Source organism: Ursus americanus, chromosome 15, assembly GCF_024610735.1.
Source record: "Ursus americanus isolate L20-20 chromosome 15, mUrsAme1.1.p, whole genome shotgun sequence".
NCBI classification, from domain to species: Eukaryota; Metazoa; Chordata; class Mammalia; order Carnivora; family Ursidae; genus Ursus; species Ursus americanus.
The window spans coordinates 34111552-34138320 of record NC_142141.1 but is presented as its reverse complement, the minus strand read 5'-3'; the positions used below and the strand labels follow the sequence as shown (position 1 = coordinate 34138320).

Genomic DNA, 26769 nt, shown 5'->3' with positions numbered 1-26769 from the left:
CAAAGACATATGTGGCTCATGTTTCTACCTCTTTTACCTAGGATTCCAACTCTACAAGTGTTCCTCCCTACCTGTCCTTCTATGCCTGAGCTGGAAAGGGACTTACTAAAAGAAAAATCCTTAGTACCTTCTTTCTCTAAAAACATTAGAAACAACTCAATGAAGTCAGTGCATAGAAGGTGAGGCATTCTCAGCCAACAAGAATCTGTCAGCCTTTCCAGGTATGACAGTCTCTCCCCCTTCATTCTGCCAACAGCTCACAGTCCCTCCACCAGCATCTGCCAGAATCTGCAACTGCCAAGAACAGGAGCAGGAGGCTTTCCTTCCAAATGATCATCCAGTCCTGGATGACTAAGCCCTACCTCCTGGAATATGTCCATTCTCCCTAAGTGCCTTACTCTTTAGGAAGCGGTGGTAGGCAGAATAAAGATCTCCACAAAATATCCATCTCCATGTCCATGCCCAACTCCCTAGAACCTATGAATATGTTGGGTTACATGGCAAAGGGGAATTTAAGGTTGCAGATGGAATTAAAGTTGCTAATGAGCTGGCCTTAAAAAAGGAAGATCACCTTCCATTATCTGAGTGGGTACAACATAATCATAAAAGTTCCTTAAAGTGGAAGAGGGATATAGGAGAGGAAATCAGAGTGATAAAATGCAAAAACAACTCAACCTGCCATTGCTGGCTTTGAAAATGGAGAAAGAGAGTCACAAGCCAAGGTACACAGGCAGTCTCTAAAAGCTGGAAAAAGCAAGAAAGAGGATTCTCTCCTAGAACCTCCAAAAAGGAACACAGCACTGCCGACGCTTCAATTTTAGGTCAGTGAGATCTGCGTCAGACTTCCAACGCACAGAGTTGTAGATTATAGATTGGTGTTGTTTCAAGCCACTAAGTTGTGGTGACTTGTTACAGCAGCTATAGAAAACCAATACAGAAACCACTGGTACTAAAGCAAATCCACCCTACTTGGGCAGCCATCCACCATGCGTCCTAGATTCTCAGGTTGAAGCCCAGGCACACAGTTCATCCCACTTGGGCACGGAGTCCCAGTCTTCCCAATGCACCCTCCCTGGAGGTTGACATGAGACCATATCTGCGTATCTACTCTCTCTAGACTTAACTCACTTTTAAATTTCCCTTCATAATTCTAAGGATAGTTACGCAAATTGTTGGACTGAACTGCCTACAGAACATCCTTGTAGATGTGCAAAATGAGCCCAACTTTTCATTCATTAATTGGAGAAACACTTACTCGAAATGATCCCTAAATTTCCTGTATACTCTAGACTCTACAAGAAGTAAAGCACTCATACCAGCAAAAAGATTATAGTTATTACTTCTGAGAGCAAATGTTCAAGAAAATAACTACTTAAGTAAACGCCTTTGCTATTACTTTCATTTGTCTCTCATGTTGGCCTTCTCTAAAAATTCTAGGAACTATAGATCAAAAAGCTCTAAGTTGCTTGCAGTTCATTGCTTTGCCTTTGTAGGTACTTGTCTTAATATAAACAGTCCCAGTCTGGTTGAAAGGTAAATGAGTTGCCCAGAGAACTAGCCCTTTATTGGTGGCATAGTGCAGTGGTGGAGGCCCAGACCCCAAGTTAGACTGCTCAGGCTCAGAACAACCCTGGCTCTGTTTCTCACAAGCTATAGAAGAGGGTGAGTTACTTAACTTCTCACCGCCTCTGTTTCCCCATTTGTAAAACGAGCAAAATAATAATATCTACTTCATAAGATACTTGTAAGGCTAACTACATTAATACATACAGGAAGCTCAAAGCACTGCCTGGCGTAGCACCACTGATCACTGTCACAGTTGGTTACTCCTTTGGTTCTCTTATCATCAGGGTTTTGGATATCCTGATAACTTCTGGTCTTGCCAAAAGCCAGACTTTCCAATACATGGCTTTTCAAAAGGAAATACAATGATTTACTTATTCCCAATAACCATCCAAATATGAAATCCATGTTTGGAAAACTTCACAGTACTTCTTTTATGTGCTAAACTCCCCCTTAATTAAGGTTCGAAGTAAGTTCCTCCAACAGTTAAAGCATATCACTCAAAATTACCTCCCCAAAGTATTTTACAAAATTCCCAAGAGGAGAAATTCTTCAAAGTACAGAAGGCAGTCCATCAGTGTTTAACAAACTGGGATGTTTGTTAAAATGTAAATTCTCAGTCCTTACTTAAGATTTAATAAATTGGTATGAAGGACATAAGTCTGAATATTAATAAACATATTATATACAGTATGTTATTCTTACGCATACAGAGTTTAAGCAACATTGCCTTAACAATCTTTAATTTAGAATCTACCCTCATTTTATTATGTTAGATAATTCTGCAGGTAAAGACAACTATGAAAAAAGGTGAGGCTTAACTGATTTGTATATCATTCTCTTGTAAGATATTTTTAAAATAAATCACCCATCTGCTTCCTCAAGAAAGAAAAATAGAAAGACCTAGAATACTGAGGAAAGTGTCTCATTAACAGAGAAAAGATTATTATCTCATAGCTCAGACACCACTGGTTGAAAGAATCTTACAATGCAGTCTTAAGGAACAGAATTACACGTGGTTTTCACAGTAGACACTCCATTATGAGAATCTAGATTCTAATGTTAGAGTTTTTGAAATGTACTCATATGTGATAATAATACTGATAATGCAAGTTGTAGCTGAATGCATTCCTTATTAATTTTCCTTCAACATGTGATATAATTAACTGACAATCATCAGCTCTTAAAACAAAAAACATTGCCTCAGCATGTCTGTTGTGAAATAGAAGGATTACGTGTCAAAAATGTGCTAGGAATAGAAGAGTTGACATCATCTACAGTTTGGTGATGAGCTTTCCTTACATACCTCCAAACAAGGAAAAGAAAAACCATGTTTTGGTAAACAATGCCAATTTTTTAATACTTTTCATTTTTATCGATTTTTTTTCCTTTACTGTGATACTTAATGTTTAACCTCAAATATTTAAGGGAAATATTTCTGGGCACATGTTTTCATGTGGCTGACTTTTCACTTTTGTAAAGTATGAACCGTAGCCCACCTGCAGCAGAATCTTTTGTTTTTCTCCTTTCAAGGATGTCCAGACTCTACCTCTGGCCTCTGAGGTTAAGGCCTAAAACACTGCATTTTTAACTATCTTCACAGATGATTCCTGCACAAATTAAATTTAAGAACCGCTTCTTTGAGAAGATGCAATGAAATTTAAACTTAATGATGTGTGTTTTCCTTATTTTTGAAGTATTTTAAAATTATCATAATAGTAAACTCCATAAACAGAAATTCAGAAAATTAACATGAGATATACCACTTTATAAGAAATCAAGTCTAAGACTGTAGTAAGAATCAATAAATATCAACCAAATAAATGACCAAAATTAACTAATAACATGAGGAAATAAAATTGAGACAATGAGTTATGAATTCTTTGACTTTACCAGTATCAAAAAGATAAGTCATTAAGATATATCATCTCTATTAAATTTGTATTCATAGTCCAAAGTAACCTACAATAACCTTTAAACTTATGTATCTCAATAATATTTTCATTTTTTCCTTACTTGTTGGGGGAGGGGATGATTATTATGTATTTGTTAGAAACAAAAATAAAATGTAAATCATACCAACAAATTTTTGCAATTTGTTTTAGGTGTTACATCTTTATTTTGCCTTTTTAGATTTTTCTTGATGCAAGTAATATTAGCATCCATCTACTTTAGTTCTTCTTGGAAGGGGCTGTTTGTCTGTGGTCAGGGGTTAGTCACTGGCCTCGTAACTCATGAGTCCCGACCACTGGTAATGCAGGTAGCAATCCCTGACTAGCTACTCCTCCACAACACTGGTTTGTCCTAGTCTGTTTGAGAAATGACGCTTGCCTCCACCTAATGCCAAAAGCAGTGCTGTAAGCATCACAGCCTCTATCTAGCACCCAAGCTGAAATGGGATATCTACCAAGTCACTCAACCATATGGATTATCTCCTTACATTATCACTTTCCTATTTAAAATTATACAGAAATATTTTTAAATTATAGAAAACTTACAACATGGAAAAAACCTTAATCATTTGACATTACTCCATGTGCTAGTTACAATCACATATGAATCTATTTGTAATTATTAAATTATTTTCTCCCTTAACAATAAGTCATATTTTTCATATTTACAATTATTTTAATAACTGTATAATGTTCCTTCAAATGGGCAAACCACAGTTTATCTAAACTATCTCTATTGTTAGGCACTTATGTCATTTCCAAAAGTCTTACTATCATAAATCGTGTTTTGATAAATATTTGTGGTGTTTTCTATATTGAAACAGATTGGAACAGATTCCTAGTTCTGGGATTAATAAAACAAAAGTATAATATTTTTATTGATTTTGGGAAAAGGTATAACCCCAACAAAGGTATTATTAGTTTACTTTTTCACTGTATCCTTGTCAAAAATGGATGTACTTCTTTGTTTTTGCTAATTAAATAAAAAGCAGTCTCTTTGCTGATACTGTACTCTGCAGTCTTTTGTTGTTTTTTCTCCAACTATATGTACGGTAAAGCTCTTTGAGAATTAGAACTAGGAAAGCTACAAATGTGCAGAATCTCAACAGAAGAACTGATACCCAAAACAATTACAACCAGCCAGTGAAGAAGGCTGGGAACATGCCAGAATAATTACAGAAGGAGAAAGATGCTAACTGGAAATAGAATGAGTTCGGTGCCTAGAGTTCTACAGTGGCTAAGTGGCCACATGGCCACAGGGCTGGGGCTTGGGAAGGAAGAAAGAGAACTAACATTTGTTGAGTTAACATATGAACTAACATACGTGCCAGCAACCATGCTAGATAATTTGTAGACAACATATTCTTTAATCTAGGCAAAAGTGCTATATACTAGTGTGCTGGGTTAAATAGCATCCCTCAAAAATTTTTTGTTCACACAGAAGTTCAGAATGTGACCTTGTTTGGAAATAGTGCCTTTGCAGATGTAATTAGTTGAAATCAGGCCATACTGGATTAGAGTGAATCCCAAGCCCAATGACCGAGGTCCTAGCAAGGCCATGTGAAGACAAAGAAACAGACTGACACTCATTGGGAAGACCATGTGTCAACAAAGGCAGAGACAGCGGTGATGTCGTTCTATGCTCAGGAAACCCAAGGACTTCCAGCAATGACCAGAAGCTATGAAGACGCATGGAAGGATCTTTCCCTAAAGCCTTCAGAGATAGCATAGTCCCAAAGACATCTTGATTTTGGACTTCTGGCTCCCAGAATTGTGAGACAATAAATTTCTTTGGTTTTAAGGCATCAAGTTTGTGATAATTTGTTATGGCGGCCCTAGATGTTTTATTCTGGTTTTACAGATGAAAATGAAGTTCAGAGAGATTCAAAGCCCTCTCAATACCTATTATATGGCAGAACCAGGATTCAAACTAAAGCATCCTGACTCCAACCCGTGCTCCTTCTTCTACATTTTGCTGCTTCACAGGAACCTTTGGCTCCAAGCCTGGTTGTGCCACCAGTTAGCTGTGTGGCCTTGAGAAATTCACATAATCTCTTTTGGTCTTATTTCACCATGTGTAAAACAAAGTTACCGGGATGGTTGATTTCTGAGGTCCTTCTTCCTCTACAGCATTCTGCAAAGCAACTGCCCACCTATGGCTCCAATCCTACTAGCCTCTAGCGAGTGAGGCTCAAGGACCCGGGGGAACATTTGCCTCTGGCTCCACTAAAGGCATTTCCTATATTCAATCCAGTTCCACAACAGGTTTATACAAAGAGACATACAGAAAGAAAGAAGACTTGAGATCCTTAATACCAGTGAGTTTGAGTCCTGCACATGCTATTACTAGAGGCCAAGTTGTACCTTATTAAGAAACCTTAAGATAAAAGTCACCACGCTCAGAGCAAAACACTCCATAACCAGCTCTATTTTTGTTCATATCCCCAACTTCAGTGACAGGTTTTGCCAATACAATGCCATTTCTGTATAAGGCTTTGTAGCACATTCCCATGCTCTGGCATTATAAACACTTTATATTAGACTTACTACCTGTCTCCAAACTGTAAGTAAAGGCCATCATGAATGATTTCAAATCCTCTGAATCACACTATTTAGTATTTCTCTCCCTTTTCAATAAGAAATAAAAATAATAGCAATCACAAGTTTGAATTACAGAGTGTTTGTTGTATACCAGTAAATGAATGAGCCCTACATATCCAGTATGTCATTCAACCCTCAGAACTCCAGACACTATAATCTCATTTTTTCTGGGGTGTATTTGAGGGCCAAGAAGTTCAAGACTATTTATTCATTTGACATACGCTTATTAAACTTCTCTATATACCAGGAAAAAGGGACAAAAAGAACCAGGACATGGACATTAAATAATAACAATTTTGATTAAATATATACACATGAAAAAAAAGATCTGAAAAGATGTGTCACAAAATGTTCAGGGCAATAGTATTTACATAAAGGGTGACTTTTATTTTCTACTTTGTTCTTCTATCTTTCTACCATGAATACTGATTATATTTAAAATCATAAAAAGATTTTTAAGACAGAATCTCTACCTTCAAGGGATTTAGAGTGAGGGGAAACAGACAATATCAACAGCTTGCTCAGACTAACTGCAGCTCATAAGTGATAAAGCCAATTCTAACCTAGGGCTGCCAGAATTCTGGATTCCATTTTATCTTTCCTACCTATACTACTTCTAGTGACATATTCATTTGCCTGGAGGTTTACTTATATTTATTCTGCTCTATTGAAAGTAAGTTATAGACTTCATAGGGCTGTGCCAACAATACCATCTGAAAGATGTGCCTTTGTGGCCTCGCCCAAAGTTGCTGGTGGCCCTCCCTCCTTCGCTTCTCCACCCACAGATCTTTGTACCAAAGGAAATGCGGAGGTGGTGCCTGTGAGCATCTTATCTGATATTCTGGCCCCTAAAGAGATATTTCAAATGCAATTAAGTGCTTCTAAAATATTAATCACACAAATTATATTTTACCATCCCTATCACTTACATCTGAAATACACAACATATTCCTTAATGATAACTATGCCATCCTGAGACTAGCTGGTGGAAGAAAAGTTCAAAAGAGCTCCGAACTCTTTCTCCTTATCTAAGTTATTCATCTTAGTCATCCATCTGAGTTTTCAGTGAGAGCTTCTCAAAATCTATCCTACTCAAACACCCACTGAGTCATGGGATTTGAGTTTTGATACATGTCTGCCTATGACTGATTTAATTTCTAGTCCTACAGCAACAGTCTCCTGGGGATAATTAGAATTATTTTGATTTTTCTAACTTTATTAATGTTTTTGTCTCTGTTCTTATAATTAGGTTAGGGATCATGGCCAATATGGCCACATTCCTGACAGTTGTTGTAGTTCTAAGCACAGAGTGAGTAATGAATAAACACTGACCAACAGATTAAGTTATTATTACAATTAGGCTTAAGGGATTTTTTAAATCTCAAAACCAGTAAAAAATAATTATCTTCCTACTATAAACCTTGCAATGAATGCTTAACTCTTAATCTTACAGTTATTCAGCAACAAATTCTCTCAAATCCCTGCTTTACCTTTCTGATATTTTTCCTGCCCTCCAACTCCTTCCTCTGCTTGATCCAGAATGAAATTTTTAACGGGTTAGTTGAAAAAGCAATAGCAGCATAAACATGATGCAGAGACCATTTGGGGCTGTTTTGTATCCCTGGCTTAGCAAAACTCTATCTTCCTTTTATTCAGTGCACCTTCTGTATAAAATATTACTGTCATTGAAAGTCTGTGTCAAATAGGGTCACTCTCCTCAAAAATGAGAAGCAATGCAAGAGTCTAACAAAAGCATGCATGATTTAGAACAAGTGTCACAGAGCGAAGTGAGCTCACATCATGACACCACAACATGGCTCCCCCTGCACGGTAAGAGCCTTCTTATTGTTTTTCCTTTCTTAATCACAAAAACTGTTCCCAAAGGGAAAGGAGATGAGAAAGTTAGAAATGGGGGAGTGGGGAACAGAATGGGTTAGCAAGAGAGAGACAATCACCTGTGACAATCACCTGTGTCTAAGTACACAATGCAGAAAGAGCTGAATTTCATCGTTGAAGGTCTGAGAAAGACATGTGAGGACTCAAAAAAATTGAGATAAAGGTTGTTCCACACACCTTCTTCAAGGCTCAACTCCTGAGTCCCCCTCAATTCCCGGCTCGTGTCATAGTGGCTGGCGTGCTGGCCATGGCCCCTGCAGGCATTGGGACCATACATTGTTCTCACGCCCCCAGTGTGACTGTTGAGGGCAGTGATGACCAGGGTCCCTCAGGTGATGAGGGTGCCCAGAGCATCATCTGAGCCATTCAGCTCCTTTTCATTCACGTGCCAAGTGGTGCCCATCCATGCGGGTTACACCACACAGCCCAGGAGGCAGGCTTCTGGAGGAACCAACTCATTCTGCAGTCAGGCACCAAAAAGAGAAAAAAAGAAAAGAGTAAAGTGAAAAAGAAATATAAGAAAGAAAACAGGATACTGAATTCATTCACAAAATGGAACTTTTTTTCCCCTGATCCATGATTAAAGGGTTAAGAGATTTACAAATGGTGAAAAGATTTGGTTTTTTGATCTAAGTATCAGAGGGACAGTACACCACTGGGAATATCTAGCTGGAACCCATGAAAAAGGTTTCATCTCTTTCAATGAGGGCTGTTTTTAGGATTATTGTTTCTATTTATAAATTAAATTATTTGAAATCTTCTGTACCTCAGATGAGGGAGAGAAATCATAGCCTCTAGAGGAAAAGATTATGTGCTATTGGTTAAGACCAATGATAAATATAAGCTGAAATCTATTCTAAAGCAGCTATTTAAATCATTGGCATTTTCAAAGGTAAGCAGTACACTAAGTCACACATATATGGTTATAAAACAAGTATTTTCATTTTTATAGAACAAGTGTGTTTAGAAAATTTGACACAAAACATTGTAGGACAATCTATTTTCCCAGGGACTTCTATATTTAAATCTCACATTTACCATTTCACATTTTAAAATGTCCTTTAGTAAACTCAGTTGAAAATGATGGTAAAAAGAGATTGAGGTGACAGCATCTAAAAATCAAAGTTCAGAAACATCCCCACTGGCAGCCAAAGCTTTCCCCCACCCAACCCCAACCTGTTCATTTCATTTGCAGGTTTTCTCTGATTTAGCTCCTGTTTCTTTGCCTCATAGAAACTCTCCTCTTTCCCCTACAAATCTCTTCCTACCACCCTGCATTCATAAAACCTGCCCCAGACTTGGGACTCTAAACCATCAGTCTTGTCTAGGGCAACCTATGTAATATAGATTATATGTTATATATAATATGTTGTATTTATATATAATATCATACTTACATATAATTATATACTACATATAATGTCACCCCAATAGTAGGTGCTAACTTCCAAAACACCATATTCTGGACTCCATTTGAGCTTTCAAATTATGTAAAACAAGCTATCTGATTTATTATATAAAAAATGTGAAAATTTTCCATGGTTGGAATTTCTTTAGCAGAAACAATAATAGCTAGCTTTCACTGAGTACTTAAGTTATGTCAGGAACGGTTCCTCTGTATTATTTCATTTAATGCTCACACAACCCCGTAAGGAGAATACTCATGCTACACCTCACTCTCAGTTATTCGCAGGCCCCGTGCAGTGAAGTATCTAATTACTAATGGCAGAGATGAGTTTCAAACCCAGTCAGCCATCTCCCGGCCCCTCGTCCGACTCGTTGCACTATACACCCAGACAGAGCTGGATAACAGACAAACTGCAGATACCACTACAAAGTCTGACCACAGAAAGCAGGTATCTAGCAAACAAATCAACTAAGAATAATTATTTTCTTGGCATTTTCATTATATCCTCTCTTTTTTCCCCTATCAGTTATGAACTATTGGGTTAATATACTACTTTGCAACTGCCCTATTGTTCCTTTTCAAGCCCCAGTCAAAAGTAAATAATGACAAACTTGCAGTTCTGGAATCCTGGGGTTTTTACAGCTTTAAGAAAAGTATCATGAGACCGTTCAATCACTGTTTTGAGAATAAAATGAATTTCTGCTAGAACTGATACACAGCCAGTAAAATATACAAGAGATGAAGCCCCCGAGTGCAAGTTTAAAGCTGTAAATCAGATGCCATCACTTCCGTGTCCCAGCCTTACAGGGTTCCTCCCGGCAGAGATCAAAGTCCTCCGAAATCTAACCCCCTCTGGCCCTCTCTCTCCGCTCTCCTTCCCTCCACACTCCCTCCCTCTCCCAGGGTTTCATCAGGTTGCCCCTTGCACTTCATTGAAGCTTCTAACTTACTTTCCTCCTGTCTCTCACCTGACCTGAAGTTATACTTCATGCTCCTATGTTTGCTGGTTTGTTTCTCTCTTGTTTTCTCTCTTACTCCAGGTCCGGCATTTGATGCTGTTTACCACAGTAACCCTAGCACCTAATAAACACCTGTTGACACAAAAATAAATACCTACTGAATGAACAAATGAATGAATGAACCAATTGTTCCACACTAAGAAATGTATAGGATACTTCTTAACTGATCACCTAGAGACAAAAATCCACTTTGCGGGGCACCTGGGTGGCACAGCGGTTAAGCATCTGCCTTCGGCTCAGGGCGTGATCCTGACGTTATGGGATCGAGCCCCACATCAGGCTCCTCCACTATGAGCCTGCTTCTTCCTTCCCACTCCCCTGCTTGTGTTCCCTCTCTCACTGGCTGTCTCTATCTCTGTCAAATAAATAAATAAAATCTTTTAAAAAAAATCCACTTTGCCTCTCACCCCCTTGCCCATCCCCATACATCAATGATCCTCCATATTTTAATTCAATGCCTAAGAGCTGGAAGGTAGAAATCAAACTCTTCCTCTCACTTACTTGGCTCCTTCCCCTTTCTGTTGGTGTCAGCACTTAAAAGAAAGTGGTTTTCTCTGTTCAAAACCAGCCCAATGATAATAACTTCAAACTGCTAACATTTTTCACAGTAAAACCACTACTTACCTGAAACACTGGAGAGCTATATGCAGTTACACAGCTTACCCACACACACACATGCTTACACACACTGTGAAAACCTGCTCAAAATACCCACTCAGGGCGCTACAGGGTTAAGTAAAAGGAGACACAAGATATATACCACAATCGCACACATTGTTTTACAACCGAAAAACAAGGACTATTCTGCAACAAATAAAATGAAAATGTCACTCTCGCTAGAGAAATGATTATTACCCAGCCACCCATATCTGTCTTCAAATCCACTCCAACTCCAGAAATCACCACAGATGCAATCAATAGAACAATTCATGACCGGACTGGCAGGTAAAGGCAACATGGTAGTTTCAGGAATTGACACACCCAAACCCTGAACATGTTACAACAACCCCTGATAACTGCACATACTAAACCCTACTTTTATCTTCAAAGAAACTCGTATCACTCACATAAATTGACCTGGATTATAAATTGTGGATAGTTGTAAAGATAAAATTTTTAAAGTTTTGATGTCTTAGTGTCCAGTTTCTCAGACATTGTGGGCTTTTCCCAGAAAACTTTGTGCCTCTCTCTCTGAGGGGCCCCTGGTACCGATTAAATGACTAGCGCTCACCAGGGTGATGTGTCTGCATCCTGGTGGCAATGGGGCCTTGACACTTTTGCTACAGCTAACCAGTGGCTCCAGCTCTGGTTGCCAAGAAAATGCCAACAGATGAAGAATGAGAGGCAAAACCAGGCCACACACAGAGCTTCAAAGATAGTTAATCACTGCCTTTTACTTGGATTCTCCTAAAAGTTTCTTGTCCCATTAACCTAAGCAACCATCTTCCTTTTTGAGACAAAAACCCAAAAGGCACTTAGGAAGTGACTTGTCAGGTGACATCACCAATAACTGAAAACAAAGCAGAAGGAGGAAGCTGAATGTTTACTCAGTATATGCCAGTGATATGACTATCTCAAAGCTTTCTAAGAGAGGAGCCTATCATAAAGGAGTAATAAAAAACATAGCCACACATAGTCTCTGACTTGTCCCAGAGTATCCCCTTTTCGGCATGCATCTCCTACCAGCTGGGAGAACTCATTCCACCATCCCTGCTCTTACAAAAGGCTCTGCCCAGAGGACCACACACATTGCGTCACCAAGGGAAAGGGGTAGGGAAATGATGCAGGCTTTATTCTTGCCCTTGACCCATGTATCTAATCCAAAGGGACATAAAATTCCCTCAAAGGAGACATTTACCACATGGAGGAGGCCCTTGATGGGACTAAGAGATTTGGTCCCCTGTCCCCACATGCCCTTCAGGAAGGATCATCACATCAGCCAGGCAAAGGACAGCCACAGCTGACTTTATGTGCTTTCCCTTTCACCTCTCAACCCTTCTTCTGTCGTTGTCCATGGCAACCTGAGTTTTCAGAGAATTCCAAAGTAACCATGAGAAGCTGTTCTATGCTCTTTCAATCTGCTGAAGACACAATATAAGGTGTTATAGTGAATTAGGAAGTTGAAAAAGAAATTCCTTGGAGTGTATGGCAAACTGACCCAAGTGATTTTCGTCATGCGTAGCTCTTAGGTTCTTTTTGGTGGATAACGTTAATTGCTTAAAATGTGGGAAGTACACATGTTTTAGCTACTCTTTCATAACCTCTCTAACACCTTATAATGAAAGCAAGTCTTGGGCCCAATTCCGCCTCCATGTTGGCTAGGTTCATTAGTAAGCAAGAACAAAACTGTCAATGCAAACTTCTCTGTTAGCTTGAAGTCCTAGCTTTCTGTCCTTCTTGGTGTCAAACTACCATCTTCCATGAAAGGCTTCTGTGAGGTGGACATAACATTCTAAAGGCAGGATTCTGGTGTTCTGACATCGGCATTAACCAAGGAGAAATCCTCTTCAATAATGGAATGACATAAGATTATTTAGAGATTAAATCTTGAGCACCATCCTTAAAGAATGGGCAACAGAATTCACTATCTCTTAGAATTTGTTTAGGCAAATTGGAAAGTCTTTAAAAATATTTTAGCTATTCTACATGTCCTGAATACCTTTAATTTTACCTATGTGAGCCCATTTCTCATATTCATCATGCTAACAAGCCAAAAATTTTACCAAATAAAAAAATATGTCTTACACTCACCATACAAACTAACAAAATCTATGGTGTTCATCAAGGTATAACTAGGGGAAGCACCTGTGATAGCCAACCTGGGAGGGTGGCTTTTCTGATACAATGCTTGCTGTCCACCCTTCAGATGTGAAGTCTCCATTAGGGAACCCAACTACTCCAAGAGTCAGAGCTCTAGCCAACTAGAAATAATATCACACTATCCTGTGGTATTTGAATTTGCAATATTTGAACACTGAGGCTACAATATTTGAAATTAAGTTGCCTGCATCATAACTAGATAGGGAAGAAAAGAGTTTAAATAATTAATAATGAATGAGAATTATTTTCAAAGCTAATTCAACTCTCATCCTCATTCAGTTGACAGACATTGAAAGAAGGCAATTTGGAAGCTCAGAGAACTCTGCCAATGGTCCAAAGAGTAGAGCCCTCTAAAACTGTAAGTGTAGGGCCTTCTTATTGCTGAGGGGTGAGGTCAGAGTGATAGAGTGATGTGTGTGTGCACGGGTGTGTGCATGCATGCTGTGAGCATGTCCACAGAGGTAAATATTTCCTTTTCATTTTTATTGTGATTTGTTGATTCGTTCCCTGTCTAGGTTGAGTTTCACTTACAATCTCCACTCCACCCTTGAGTGGAAAAGTCCTTCCTTGAAAACCTTAAATAAGGTAAAATCTTTGAGGTTAAATACCAAGAGACTAGAGCTTAAAATTTCAGATTTCCATTAAAATCTGCCTATCTGTTGAGTTCCACAGCCAGAAAAGAGAAATTCAACAGGACTAGCAACTGTTCGTGAACATACTATTTAGGCTGATACTTAATATTAAGATCATTTAAAAGGCATTGTTTGGAAATGTTTGCAGTACATAATTTGATTAATACAATTTAGTGTGTGTTTATTATCATCAATGATTTTTACTATAGATGTTTTTGGATTGTGAACACATTCTTTTGTCCCTCATAACTGTGGCAAATATAATTTTAGCTTTGAGTTTGAGAAGTTGTCCTGCTAAAGGAGGAGTTTGTTCTTTGTTGTTCCTGGAGGCAAAACTTAATTCAGTGGGTAGAGATAACCCAAAAGAATCTTTGTAACCATCAGAACTGTCCAACAGTGGAATGCAATTTTTTTTAAGATTTTATTTATTTATTTGACAGAGAAAGAGACAGCCAGAGAGAGAGGGAACACAAGCAGGGGGAGCGGAAGAGGAAGAAGCAGGCTCCCAGTGGAAGAGCCTGATGTGGGGCTCGATCCCATAACACCGGGATCATGCCCTGAGCCGAAGGCGGACGCTTAACGACTGAGCCACCCAGGCGCCCCTGGAATGCAATTTTTTTAAACAAAACTATATTCTGGTCACTACAGATAAGTTGGTCTTGATTCTTTCTTTTTCCTGTATTTCCAATTGCTTTATTCTCCTGCATTCCCTTTTTCTTCCTTGCCTACTGACACTCCTCCACCATTTCCAAACACAAATCCATAAACACAAGCCCATATACCCCCCCACCACATATTACCCTGAACATATAGGCATCTTGATTTCTTCTGAGATAAGTTTCAAAAAGGAACTCATGAATAAATTGTGTAGCAGAAGAAGAGAGAGGAATAAAGAAAAGGTACATAAGAAGAGATCCATGTGTGAAATATAATTGGTCTGTAAACTAAAGAAAGGCATTTTTCCAGCTCCAGCTGGGGCCTCAATACCCCCAAGATCATCTTTCTGACTGATCTACTTTACCTCTGCAAATCCTATTCTTACTTCTATCTCCCAAAGATTCTCTCTCTGAACTGTGAATACCCTACAATTACCTTTTCTCTTTTTTTTTTTTTTTTTTTTTTGGTCTCCCTTGAAGATACTATCACTGGACCCCTGGAGTACCTTATCATGCATATCGCCTGAAGCACATGTACTGTGCAGGTGTTGGCTGTTTATGCCTTTTAGGAAAATTAGGCTATTTTGCCTACTGTCCCACACTGGTGCTGTAGAGCCTTAATGATAAAAGCCATTCTGCCTCAAGTCTGCCAACAAGTTTCTCCTTATTTTGAAGCCCACCTTTCCTTTTGAGATGCCCACTAAGTACCTTTTTTTCATAACAGGGTACTCCCAAGTCTTAGCTCACTCAAAAAATTGCAGATAACTGACATATCTTGAACTCGGCTAGTTAAGCCCTGCCTGACCCAGGGTGGTAACTGTTAACTTTCTCGGGTTCTCTTTTGGTGACTCAACCCTTGGCAATTCTCAGGGAAGTGGTTTACCAAACTCTTATTGCTACAGTGTTAGAATACCAAAATACTTAATTATGTATGAAGAGAAAGACACATCCTTTTCCCCTAAAAGAAAAAGGAAATTTCATTACTTTACTGAAAGATGACTTCCAACATAACATAATTAAGTAATAAAAATAAAAATAAAAATAAAAAACAGTCTTTGTCTACCTGAGAAGCTTTAAGTACAGGTAGTATAAAATCAATGCTAAAAATCCAATATGTATGTTCAAGAACAGTAACGTTCTGAGAAACATTTAGAATCTGTGACCCCTGAGCTTGAGCTAAAGGGTTGTGGAACAATTGGGAAATAAATAAAATAAAATAAAATAAAATAAAATAAAATAAAATAAAATAGTCCTCCTTAGGGGATCTGATTTACAAACCTGAACTCCCATGATACACGCTGGAAAGTACCCCTAGGAAAAGGAACATGAAAAGTGAAAATCAGAAACAAAAGTCAGCCTACCAGGACTTTTTTCAAACTAAACTAGTTTTTGGAAAGGAAAATTAGAACAATTGTTGCTGTGGGAGAAACTGTTAGTCCTCCTTACTGCTAAAAGATATAAAGTAAAGAAAGAAAATTCTGAGGCTAATTGGATTAAGAAAATTGGAGAACAAACAAAATATAAGACCTGGACAAAGTTGGTTTGACATATACATCTATGACAATGACACCTAACCAGCAGTCTGAAGCAGCAAAGATTTCTCAAAGAAATCTCGTTTTATGTATCATTTCTCCCTTCGACACATCAGGATTTTCAAAAAAGATACACTCTTAACATACTGAAGTGTGTTTTCTAATTAATATTTTTCGTATTACTATATTTCTTCTACTTTTTGAATTGATTCCTTTTAGATATAAGTCTCCTTTCTTCTCCCTTCTGACATTTTGTTAAAGATATTCATGATACAATAAAGTCAAACTACTTAACGAGGTCTCTCCAGGGAATTTTTTGGTATTTACTGAGGTAGATACAAAGATAAATTTGGCAGTTCTTCATTCCAGTTATTTACACTCTAACATTTACAATAAAACATTACAAAATAAATTGAAGTAGTAAATATATAATAAATGCAAAATATATAAACTTTATATAAAAACAATCAATTTAAGTAATAAATATATACAATAAATTTAAGTAATAATACAATATAAAATAATAGCACAATAAGCATAAGTGAATACACAAATAAATACAACATACAATAAATTCAATAAATACAAATACAAAATACCAAAAAACTAATCCAAAATACAATAAATTCAAGAAATAAATACAATATACAATACATTCAAGTAATTCAAGTAATTTACACTCTAGCACGTACAATAAAGTACCAAATGTAACATACATTAAGAGTGATATAACAATTAAGTTTTCCATTTCTCTCTTCCCTGACTCTAAATGGGAAACTCAATATTTCTGATCTTTAGTGCCCTTATCTGTAAAACGAAAAGGCAACGTTGATCTGCATTATCTCTAAGGTTTTTGAGACTATAAATATCCTACAGTTCTACAAACATTTGGTGTTTGAGGAGGAATATTAAGAAAGTACACACGCTGCTGACGGCCTACCCAATACACAGGCTTCTTCCTTACTGAGACAGTCTCATTCTTTGTTATTAGGAGGACCCCAATTTTATTTAGGACAGCAATTTGCATGCAGCAGAGGCAGCCATATGAGATCTAGACAATGAGATAAAAAGAAATTGCCGAGTAGAGCTTTAAGGAAAGTCTTTCAATATAGGCAACTTAGCTGACGTTCCCCTTCAGCCCTTTACACTTTATCCATTTTTATATTCCTATAACACGCATATGAATCTAGAAGTGCAGCAGCCATTTTGTGACCATGAGTTGGCAAATAAAAGGCCAAAATATTACATTTTTGGAGAGAAGAATAGGTAGAATCAGCCTGGGTGCCTGGGGCATCCCTGGATTACCTTCCCTCATATTTGTATGATGGGGGGGGGGCGGAGAAATAAATTCCTGTTTATCTAAGTTCAAGGCTAGGTAGGTGCCGTGGTATTTTGAATTATGAAGTTGGATTCCCTACCTACTAGTCTCTTTTAACAGAAACTCCTGTGCATCATGAGTTATTTTTTCCTCTTTCTGTGTCTTATACCTAAATAAATAAGACTTACTCAATACACCAAGCCTTTATTAACTCCTCTCTATGTAGCAGACACTGTTTAGTATTAGAAACAGAAAGGAAAACACACAGTCCCTTCCATTGAGAAGCTCAAAAAATAGCTGAAGACATGGATGTTGACACACAAATATAAGACACTGTGTTCCTTGCCATGAGAAGGTTTTACACAATGTATTACGGAAATAAAGCTAAGTCCTGTCAAATATGATCTTTAAAAACTTAAATATGCCTCCGGGAGGTGACAATACACCTGCACAAATACCTTTTGGCATACATACAACTGAATCTATGCAAATTATCTAGCCCAATTGTGCTAGCTTCAGGCTTGCAAAAGCTTTAGTGGGTTTATTCTTAGTACTGCCCTAAATACAATGTTTCCATTTTGAAAATATTATTAAAAGTAGGAAGTAACATTTTCACTTCTGCAGTGGTATTTCCTCCATGTTTAACTAAAGACACATCAGTGGGTTCTCCTTCACTCCTTCTTGGACCAAACCATTGATGTACCCTCTACAGTGGTTCATACATAAATAGCACAACACCATGGGCTAACACCCACCAACTTCGCTGCTCCCACCCAGTTTTTATCACGTAAGTAGTCAGCTTGGCCAACACTGATTCAGCAATCCCCAGCTCCTGGTAGGAAAAGGGCCATCACCCTCAGTATTTCTCAAGAGAATCAACTGGTGGTTAGAATGCGACTATGAGTCACAGAGATGCTAATCCTAGCCCAGGCCCTGACTCATTCTGTGACCCTTGCCCTACACTCTCTACCGATGGGGTTCCCAAGATACTGGGGTATATTCCTTTATTTACCTGTCACAAGTCATGAGCTACATTTAGAGATTATTTGCAAATTAGCTCAAGCTATGGGACCTAAAGTGTAGCAACTATGTGACACATGCAGAAACATAAATAGTTGTTCATATCGAATAGTTTTTTCAGTGCTTAACCATCTACCAGAGCAAGGGTTCAAATTTAGAAATTAGGCAAACATCAAAGCATACAAGAATATTTCTGGCTGGTCACCTTTATCTCCTGCCTTTCACAGATGTGTGTGCTGAAGCCCAGAGTGAAAGGACCTGGGAAGGAGGCACAACCCTGCAACACTTAACTCAGCACCATCCAACAGAAATACAATGCAAGCCACAAATGTGAACCACAAGTATAAATTTTAAATTTTCTAGTTAAGAAAGTTTTTTTAAAGTGAAATTAACTTTAAAGATATATTTTATTTAGCCTAATACATGCAAAATATTTTTATTGCAACATGTAGTCAATTTTTTAAAATTATTCACTTAAGGACCACATAACTTCTTTAAGCTGTCAGAGCACCATTCTGACCTATTCTTTTATTCCCTCATGACCCTTTTAAAAAAAGAATCTCATCTTTCTACATAACTTCTCCTCTCCATCCCATTCTGGTACTTCACTGTGATTAAATTCCTTTGAAATTCACTTTGAAAAATTCATTTTCTGTTTACTTGAGAGCCTGAGTATGTCTAGGAAAATTATCAGTAGGAATTTTCTTAGTACTTGCAAATTATCTGTAATTCCTAACACATCTGCCTGTCTGAAAGCATTCTCTATAGAAACTAGCCGCAGAAGCAGCATCTGTGACCTCATGCTGGTGACCAGTTGGTGACCTCATGAGGAAAACTAAAAAACTTAACTTTCATTCCTCCTACGAGGTTGATCTATGTGAACACCAGGTTCATTCTCAACAATGTCATGCCTTAAATGACGTCTCCTTGGATCCTTAAACAGAGTAAGGCATGATTCCAAGTTTAGAGATTTCCAATGATGACTATTTTAATTGAGTAGAATTACAATGAACCCAGATGTCTACAGAAAGTTAGGTCGTGAGTGGATCAGACCTACGGAGGACACTCCTTCATCTCTACTCACCAAGACAGACCACATTCCTGGAACTGCCGAGTTCTCAATGGATAGTTGGAGGGCTACAATGGCCATAGTAAGCTATTCATTGTATTTCAAATTTTTCTTGGCACTACCTTTTTCTGTAGACAAATAGTGAATGTAACTAAAATAGGACATAAGCAAAACTGTGAAGTCTACAGGACTGGACTCCATGCCACAAGAATTCATTTTCCCAATTACAAACCACTGTCTAATCTCTATTACAGATAAGAAGCTGGAATCCAACTGAAGGTCAACAAGTCCATGGCAGCAAGAAAAGGGGAATTTGGGGGAAGGCTTTCAAAAAATGAGAAGGAGGCAGAAAAATGTGTGTCTCAGAGAAGAAACCATCTCAGTGGCCAACAGAAATGTATGTATGTATGTGTTTGGAAAAGGAAGAGAATATATTAAAACATTTTTTTAATCATGCTGGGACCCACTAGCTCTACAAAATAGGGTGTGGGATGCCAGGAAAGAGGCATGCATCAGTCTACCATGGACTATTAGAAAGGTATGTTGGGTGGAAGACAACAGGATTCTCCTCATAGTTCTGTCTTTAAGGGGTCGTATGATCATGTAGCTGATCTTCATTTGCAGAATCTAATCAATTTCAAGTTCCTTTAATGTTCAATAATGTAAAATTATGAACGGAAGCACAGAGATGCCTTGGAAAAAGAAAAGTTTGTGGGACAGAAGTGGGGAGATTGGGAGGAAAGAAACTAGATGTTGTTAATACCCTCCCGCATGTTTCCAACCACACCACCTCCTTCTAGAGAGTAAATTTTCTCTTCCTCCAGCTCCCAGCTAGATCTTGGCAAAGTTTAGGGCAAAAAAAATCCCCCTGTCCCCTCAATGCACATCCAGCTACATTTGCTATCACCAAGGAGATCTTGGAAACAGAAAGATAACAAGAAGACTGGGAGGCATGGCTAGGCAGGGAAGTCCATGCTAACACAATAACAAAGTGCTTGTTCCTATAGGCTCCTCCCACCCTTTCCCAGTTACTTCATGCCCAACCCTATCGATTTACGGAGTCACTCTGATTATGAAAGCACCAAATATTGGTCATAAAATGTAAATATAAGTTTTATTTTCCATAAAATTTCAACTTCATAATCTTTAAATCTATAGTTGACACCAAGTTCAATAACCACTAACCAATCAGGGTGAAATCTACTTTTTGGGCACCAGAATTAGCTCCGAAGACAAATTTACCCAGCTCTGGTCCTCAGAGAAAGTCTGCCTTAATCCTTGGGGTCCCCAAGGAACAACATAAAGCATTAGAACTTCAAATAATATCTGTAGTCTGAGAAGACCAAAACATTATATGATTAAAATATGTGTCTATTTATTTGCTATCATGATATGAATTCCCCTTCTCCATGGTGCTGCTGACTTTATCCCTAACATCTGTACTGTTTTGAAATACAGTCTATGCCCACTAATAGAAACTATGGAAAGGTTTCAAGGAAGCTTTGTTGTTTCATAAGATTTGCGGCCACAAAAGTTAAACATTTAATCTGGCAGAAACTCAAAGTCCAGGCGCCTCTAGTTTTCAGCAAATTGTGTTCTAAAAGTATGTAGATTGGTGTTTTAAACCTGGATACAAATTGCAGTAGAAACATGCTGTGAATGGTGGTTAGGTTCCTTTGCTAGACTACAGTGCCGACTGTAGCTGGCACACTATAATAATCGTGGGTGGAAAGAATATTATTTTTAAAATTCTGCACAGTGATTCGGCTCTGCATATGACCCTGCTTTCAAATGCTTCTTGGAACATTAGAATAAACTTTCATCCATTTAGGCTCCATATATTAATTCAGTATAAACTATGATAAAGAATACCTGAAGTCTTTCATCTGACATAGGAACTCTCATGTATTTATTTTTAAAATATCCAAAACTCGGGGTGCCTGGGTGGTACAGTTGGTTGAGTACCCGACTCCTGGTTTCAGCTCAGGTCATGATCATGGGATTGAACCCCATGTCGGGCTCTGCACTCAGCACAGAGTCTGCTTAAAGACTCTTTCTCCCTCTCCCACGATCCCCCCGCCAATTCTCAAATAAAGAAATCTGAAAGAAAGAAAGAAAGAAAGAAAGAAAGAAAGAAAGAAAGAAAGAAAGAAAGAAAGCCAAAATTCTTCAGACTCAGATCTAATAAATCAATTAATGTGAGTGATTTGGTTTGGGCTCAAGGATAAAATGCAATTATCAGACATATTAGTGATTTCCCCAGAAACTGTTCAGCAGATAGTATCAAAACAGGAGTTCCAGAACTTAGCAATTACACCATTATGCTGTATGTTAAGGTCACTATTAAGAAAAGACAATGTTTATTTGAATCTAGAACCCTGGATGTTTTTATGTTTTATTTTTTATAGTCACGTCTTGTTTACTATAAGAATATCTAAATAACTTGTTTAAACATCTACATCTACAAGATGTAATAAGATAACCAATCCTATGAATTCCATGACCTAAAATACTAAATTGCCTAACAAGCTCCCTCACACTCAACAGAAGACAACAGGTTCACCCCATATGTTAATTCCCAATGCCCAACTCCATACATCTCTTTCCTAAGAGAAAGAAGAATAAGGAAGGATCTTCAAAGACAGTAGATTGCTCAGGAGTATGAATGTGCCCAACACACACACTTAGATGCAAACTGATCTTACAAATTAAAAGGAGAGGACTAAAATCCTCTGACTTATCCTGAATTAAAAAACTAAGTATCTTTTCTGTGTGTAGCTTATCATCACTAAATTGAGAGAGAAAAAAAACCACTCTAACTCCAAACACAAAATACAGACATGAGTTTGTTATGCTTTGTTCCTAGAGGCAAAAGATTAGAAATGAATAAAATAATATTTTCAAACTTTCAAGGATTTAACTTACAAAAGCTTTCTTCTTGGGTGATTACTATTCTAATATCAAAGTATTACTATTTCCATTATCAACTCCCTCCTTTGGATCTAAGTACCATCCACTTAGCATTTTTTGTGATAATGATACTTCTTATATTTCTAATTAACAGTGGTCCCTCTAAGAGAAGAAACTCCTTATCTGCATGAAGCTCTAGACAAACAGATAAAACAAATTTAGGGTTATTAAATTTATCGTGATGGTTATATTTGCAAATGTGCCTTGAAAATGAGGAGTGCCCTAAGTTAAAGATTCCTCCAGCCAAAGACACAGCAATACAGACAGAAATGAAATAGCTTGGTATATTTCTAACTCTAAAAATGAACAGATTTAACTTGCTATTGCATATTAAAATTCAATACTAGAACGAAGATAGTTGGAGATTTTAATATACTTCTTTCAATAACAGGTAGAGCAAATAGGCAGAAGATCAACAAAAACATAGAAGACTTGAATCACACTACAAAACAACTAGACATAATAGACATCTATAAAACACTACACGGAACAATGGCAGAAAATATATTCTCAAATACATACGGAATATTCTCCAGGCAGAACATTATGCTAGGCCATAAAACAAACCTTGATAGTATGTTCTCCAACCACAATGGAATGAAATTAGAAATAAATAACAAAAAGAAAATTAACAACATACTCCTCACCAACAAATGGGTCAAAGAAGAAATCAAAAGAGAAATTTCAAAATATTTTGAGATGATTAAAAAATGAAGATATACTAAAACATATGGGATTTGGGGGGAAAAAAAAACAGTGCTTAGAGAGAAATCTATGGCTATGAGTGCCTGTATTAAAAAAGAGACAGAGCGAAAGATCTCAAATCAATAACCAAACCCTCAACCTTAAGACATTAGAAAAAGAGGCACGCCTGGGTGGCTCAGTCCATTAAGCATCTGCCTTCATCTCAGGTCATGATCCCAGGGTCCTGGGATTAAGCCCCTCATCAGGCTTTCTGCTCAGCAGTGAGTCAGCTTCTCCCTCTCCTTCTGCTGCTCCCCCTGCTTGTACTTGCTCGCTCTCTCTGTCAAATAAATAAACTAAATCTTTAAAAAAAAAAAAAAGACATTAGAAAAAGAAGTGCAAATTAAACTTAAAGCAAGAAAAAGGAAGGAAATAATAAAGATTAACATGGAAATAAATAAAATACAGAATAAAAAATAGGGAAAAAGTCAATGAAACTAAAAGTGGGTACTTTAAAAAATCAACAAAATTAACAAATTGTTAACTAGATAGATCAACAAAAAAAGAAAGAATATTCAAATTACTAGATCCAGAAATGGAAGATGAATTACTAAGAACCCTACAAAAATAAAAAGGATTATAAAGGAATATTGTAAACAACTGTATGCAATAAATTCGATAATTTAAAGAAAAGGAACAAATTCCTAGAAAATTACAAATTACAAAAATGACTCAAGAAGAAATATAAAATCTGAATAGATCTGTAACAAGTAAAGAGATTGAATTAGTAATGAAAAAACTACCCAAAAATTAAAACCCAGGCCCAGATGGCTCCACCAATAAATTCTGCCAAACATTTAACAAAAAATTACTACCAATTCTTCACAAACTCTTCAGAAAATAGAAAAGGAAGGAACATTTCCCAACTCTTTTTATGAGGACAGTATAACCCTGATGGCAAAACCAAACAAAGACATCTCAAGAAACTACAGATCCGTTGTCTTATAAATGTGGATGCAAAAATCCTCAGCAAAATAGCAAACTGAATCCAGAAACACATGCCAAGTGAGATTTGTCCCAGGAATCCAAAGTGGGATTAACATCTGAAAATCAAGTAATGTAATATGCCATATCAACAGAATAAAAAAGTAAAACTCCGTGATCTTTTCAATAAATACAGGAAAAGCATTTGACAAAATCCAATACACTTTAATGATTAAAAAAAAAAATCCATCTAAGAATAGAACTTCCTCAACCTGATAAAGAGCTTCTATGAAAAACCGACAACTAGCATCATACTTAATGATGAAAGACTCGATGCTTTTCTGTAATAGCAGGAACAAAGCAACGACACTACCAAAAATGTGAAAATATAACCCGTAGAATGTGAGAAAATATTTGAAAATCACTTACCTGATTAAAAAAAAGAGAGACTGGTATCTAGAATATATAAAGAACTCTTATAACGTAGTAATAAAAGACAACCTAATTTAAAAAGAAGAAGGGGGTCGCAAGGGGATAGGTGAAATAGCGAAAGGGATTAAGAGGTACAAACTTCTAGTTACAAAATAAATAAGTGATGGGGATTAAAAAGTACAGCATAGAGAATACAGTAAATAATATTGTAATAACTTTGTGTGATGACAGATGGTAACTACACTTCCTGTGGCAAGCATTCTGTAATGTATATAATAATTAAGAAATCACCATGCTGTCCATCTGAAACTAATATTATATGTCAACTATAGTTCAATTAATTTTTTAAGTGGGCAAGGGATCTGAGACATTTTCCAAAAATGATATATAAATTGCCAGTAAAGCTTAAAAAAGGAAAAGAAAAGGTGGTGAACTCTACTGTTCATTATAATCTAGGTAATCTACTAGTACAAATTCCGAAATTGCCCACATACTCTCACCGCCTTTTCCAAGGCACACAAATTTAATTCTATATCTCCATTGCCAAAGATCTGTGTGAGCTGTGTTTGGCTCACTGAAGTAGATTAAGCCTTGTGCTGAACTGATGCGGTATCAGTTAAAAGTAGATACAAAGATAAATGAGAAATTGATCCTCAAGACTCATGGATACCCAAGGAAGAATGGGAAAGGAAAGAAAATACCTGAGGAGAAAATCATTTCGGGGCCATTGAAGATCCGTAGCCATTGAATCCATCCTCTTCATTTTATCCACAAGAAAACTGAAGCCTAGAGACATTGAGTATCTGATTCAAGATCATGCATCTAATTGCTGACCAATCATCCCAGTTTGCCTGGGACTGGAACAGACAAGGGGAAAGGATTGGGGGAAAGGAAGGGAGTTCCCAGTACTAAAACTGGGGAAGTCCTGGGCAAACCGCCAACAAGTTGGTAGTGGCAATCGGAGTCCACGGTAGCTCCTGACTCCCAAACCTAGTGTTCTCTCTTCAAGGCCAAGTTCTCAGAGGGAAAGCTCTCCACTTTGAAGGAACTTCTGAGCTACTTTCCAAAGACTGCCCTCTGGATGAGAATTTTCCACAATCCAAATTAGACAGTGAGTTAATTTTATAACATGAATAAATACTTACATTTCAAAACCTAGTATTATTTTTGGCCAGGAGTCAATCATTTTACCAAGATATTTAATGTAAACTAAACATATCATTTTTTTTCTCATTTATCGTGTTAATTCCAATGAGATTCAAGTTTTCATATGTCTGGTACTGATATTTGCTATAGCAAGCTCCTGAGGAATAGGTATGTGGTCTTTGTTATCACTGATAATATCCACACTAAAAACACAGATACATAAACAAAACTGTTTTGAGCGACTAATCCACTGGCTTCCTTACAAGCTGCTGTTATTCTACCATAGATGCAAAGATATTTATACGGAATTAATTTCTTTCTGCTCACCCTAACCAAACACCCATCTAATGCCCATAGCTATATGGAATCAAATCTGCAAGGAAGCGAAATAAAGCCCTTCATAGCCTAAGACTGTGTAGGGCTTCTTAACTTAAGTCTATGGACAGAGTGGGGAGTATGTAGAGTTTATGGGGCACATGAAATGGTATGTCAAAATTTTCATGTGTGCTTTGTAACAGGGAGAGAAGCTCTAGCATTTGTTACATTCTCAAAGGGGTCACTGAATTCAAAAATGGTTAAGAAGTTTAGCCTTAAATCTTTCCTAGATCAAGATTATCTCATACTCCTTGTAGGGGACACAAAAGGAGAGTTAAGTGATTAAGCTTGACCCAGTGGGGAAGGTTGATTAATTCTCGATTAGCTCCCCAGAGACTACAGAGATGAATGCTGAGAAAGAAAATGGATTGGGATTAAAAGTACTGAGAGAGGGAAGAGAAACAAAACAGAAGCTTAAAACCATTTCTAATACATAAGGGGAAAAATGAGAGTAAAGGAAAAAAGATAAAGTTACCATCAAGGAGTTTGTCTACCTTCAGTGATTGAGAGAGACAGTTGGGACTACCATGAAATCTAATTAGGAAAAACATAAATGTCCCAAAGCACAATAATGAAATGTTAATGCCTCACAGGTTTTATCTAAGAAACCACTGTAAGTGATTTCTCTTGAGAGAAATCGTGAACCTTTAACTCTCACTCTGGAAAAATACAATACTGAGATAAGCCACCCC

At 37.4% G+C, this 26769-nt stretch overlaps 1 long non-coding RNA gene across 1 annotated transcript in view; it reads right to left on the bottom strand.

The window, feature by feature from the left end:
- Positions 1–26769, bottom strand: part of LOC123785504 (uncharacterized) — a 101402-nt gene that overhangs the window by 11935 nt on the left and 62698 nt on the right. The window contains exon 2 of the long non-coding RNA XR_006777651.2: positions 8190–8472. This is a non-coding gene — a long non-coding RNA (uncharacterized LOC123785504). The remainder of the gene's footprint in view (positions 1–8189; positions 8473–26769) is intronic.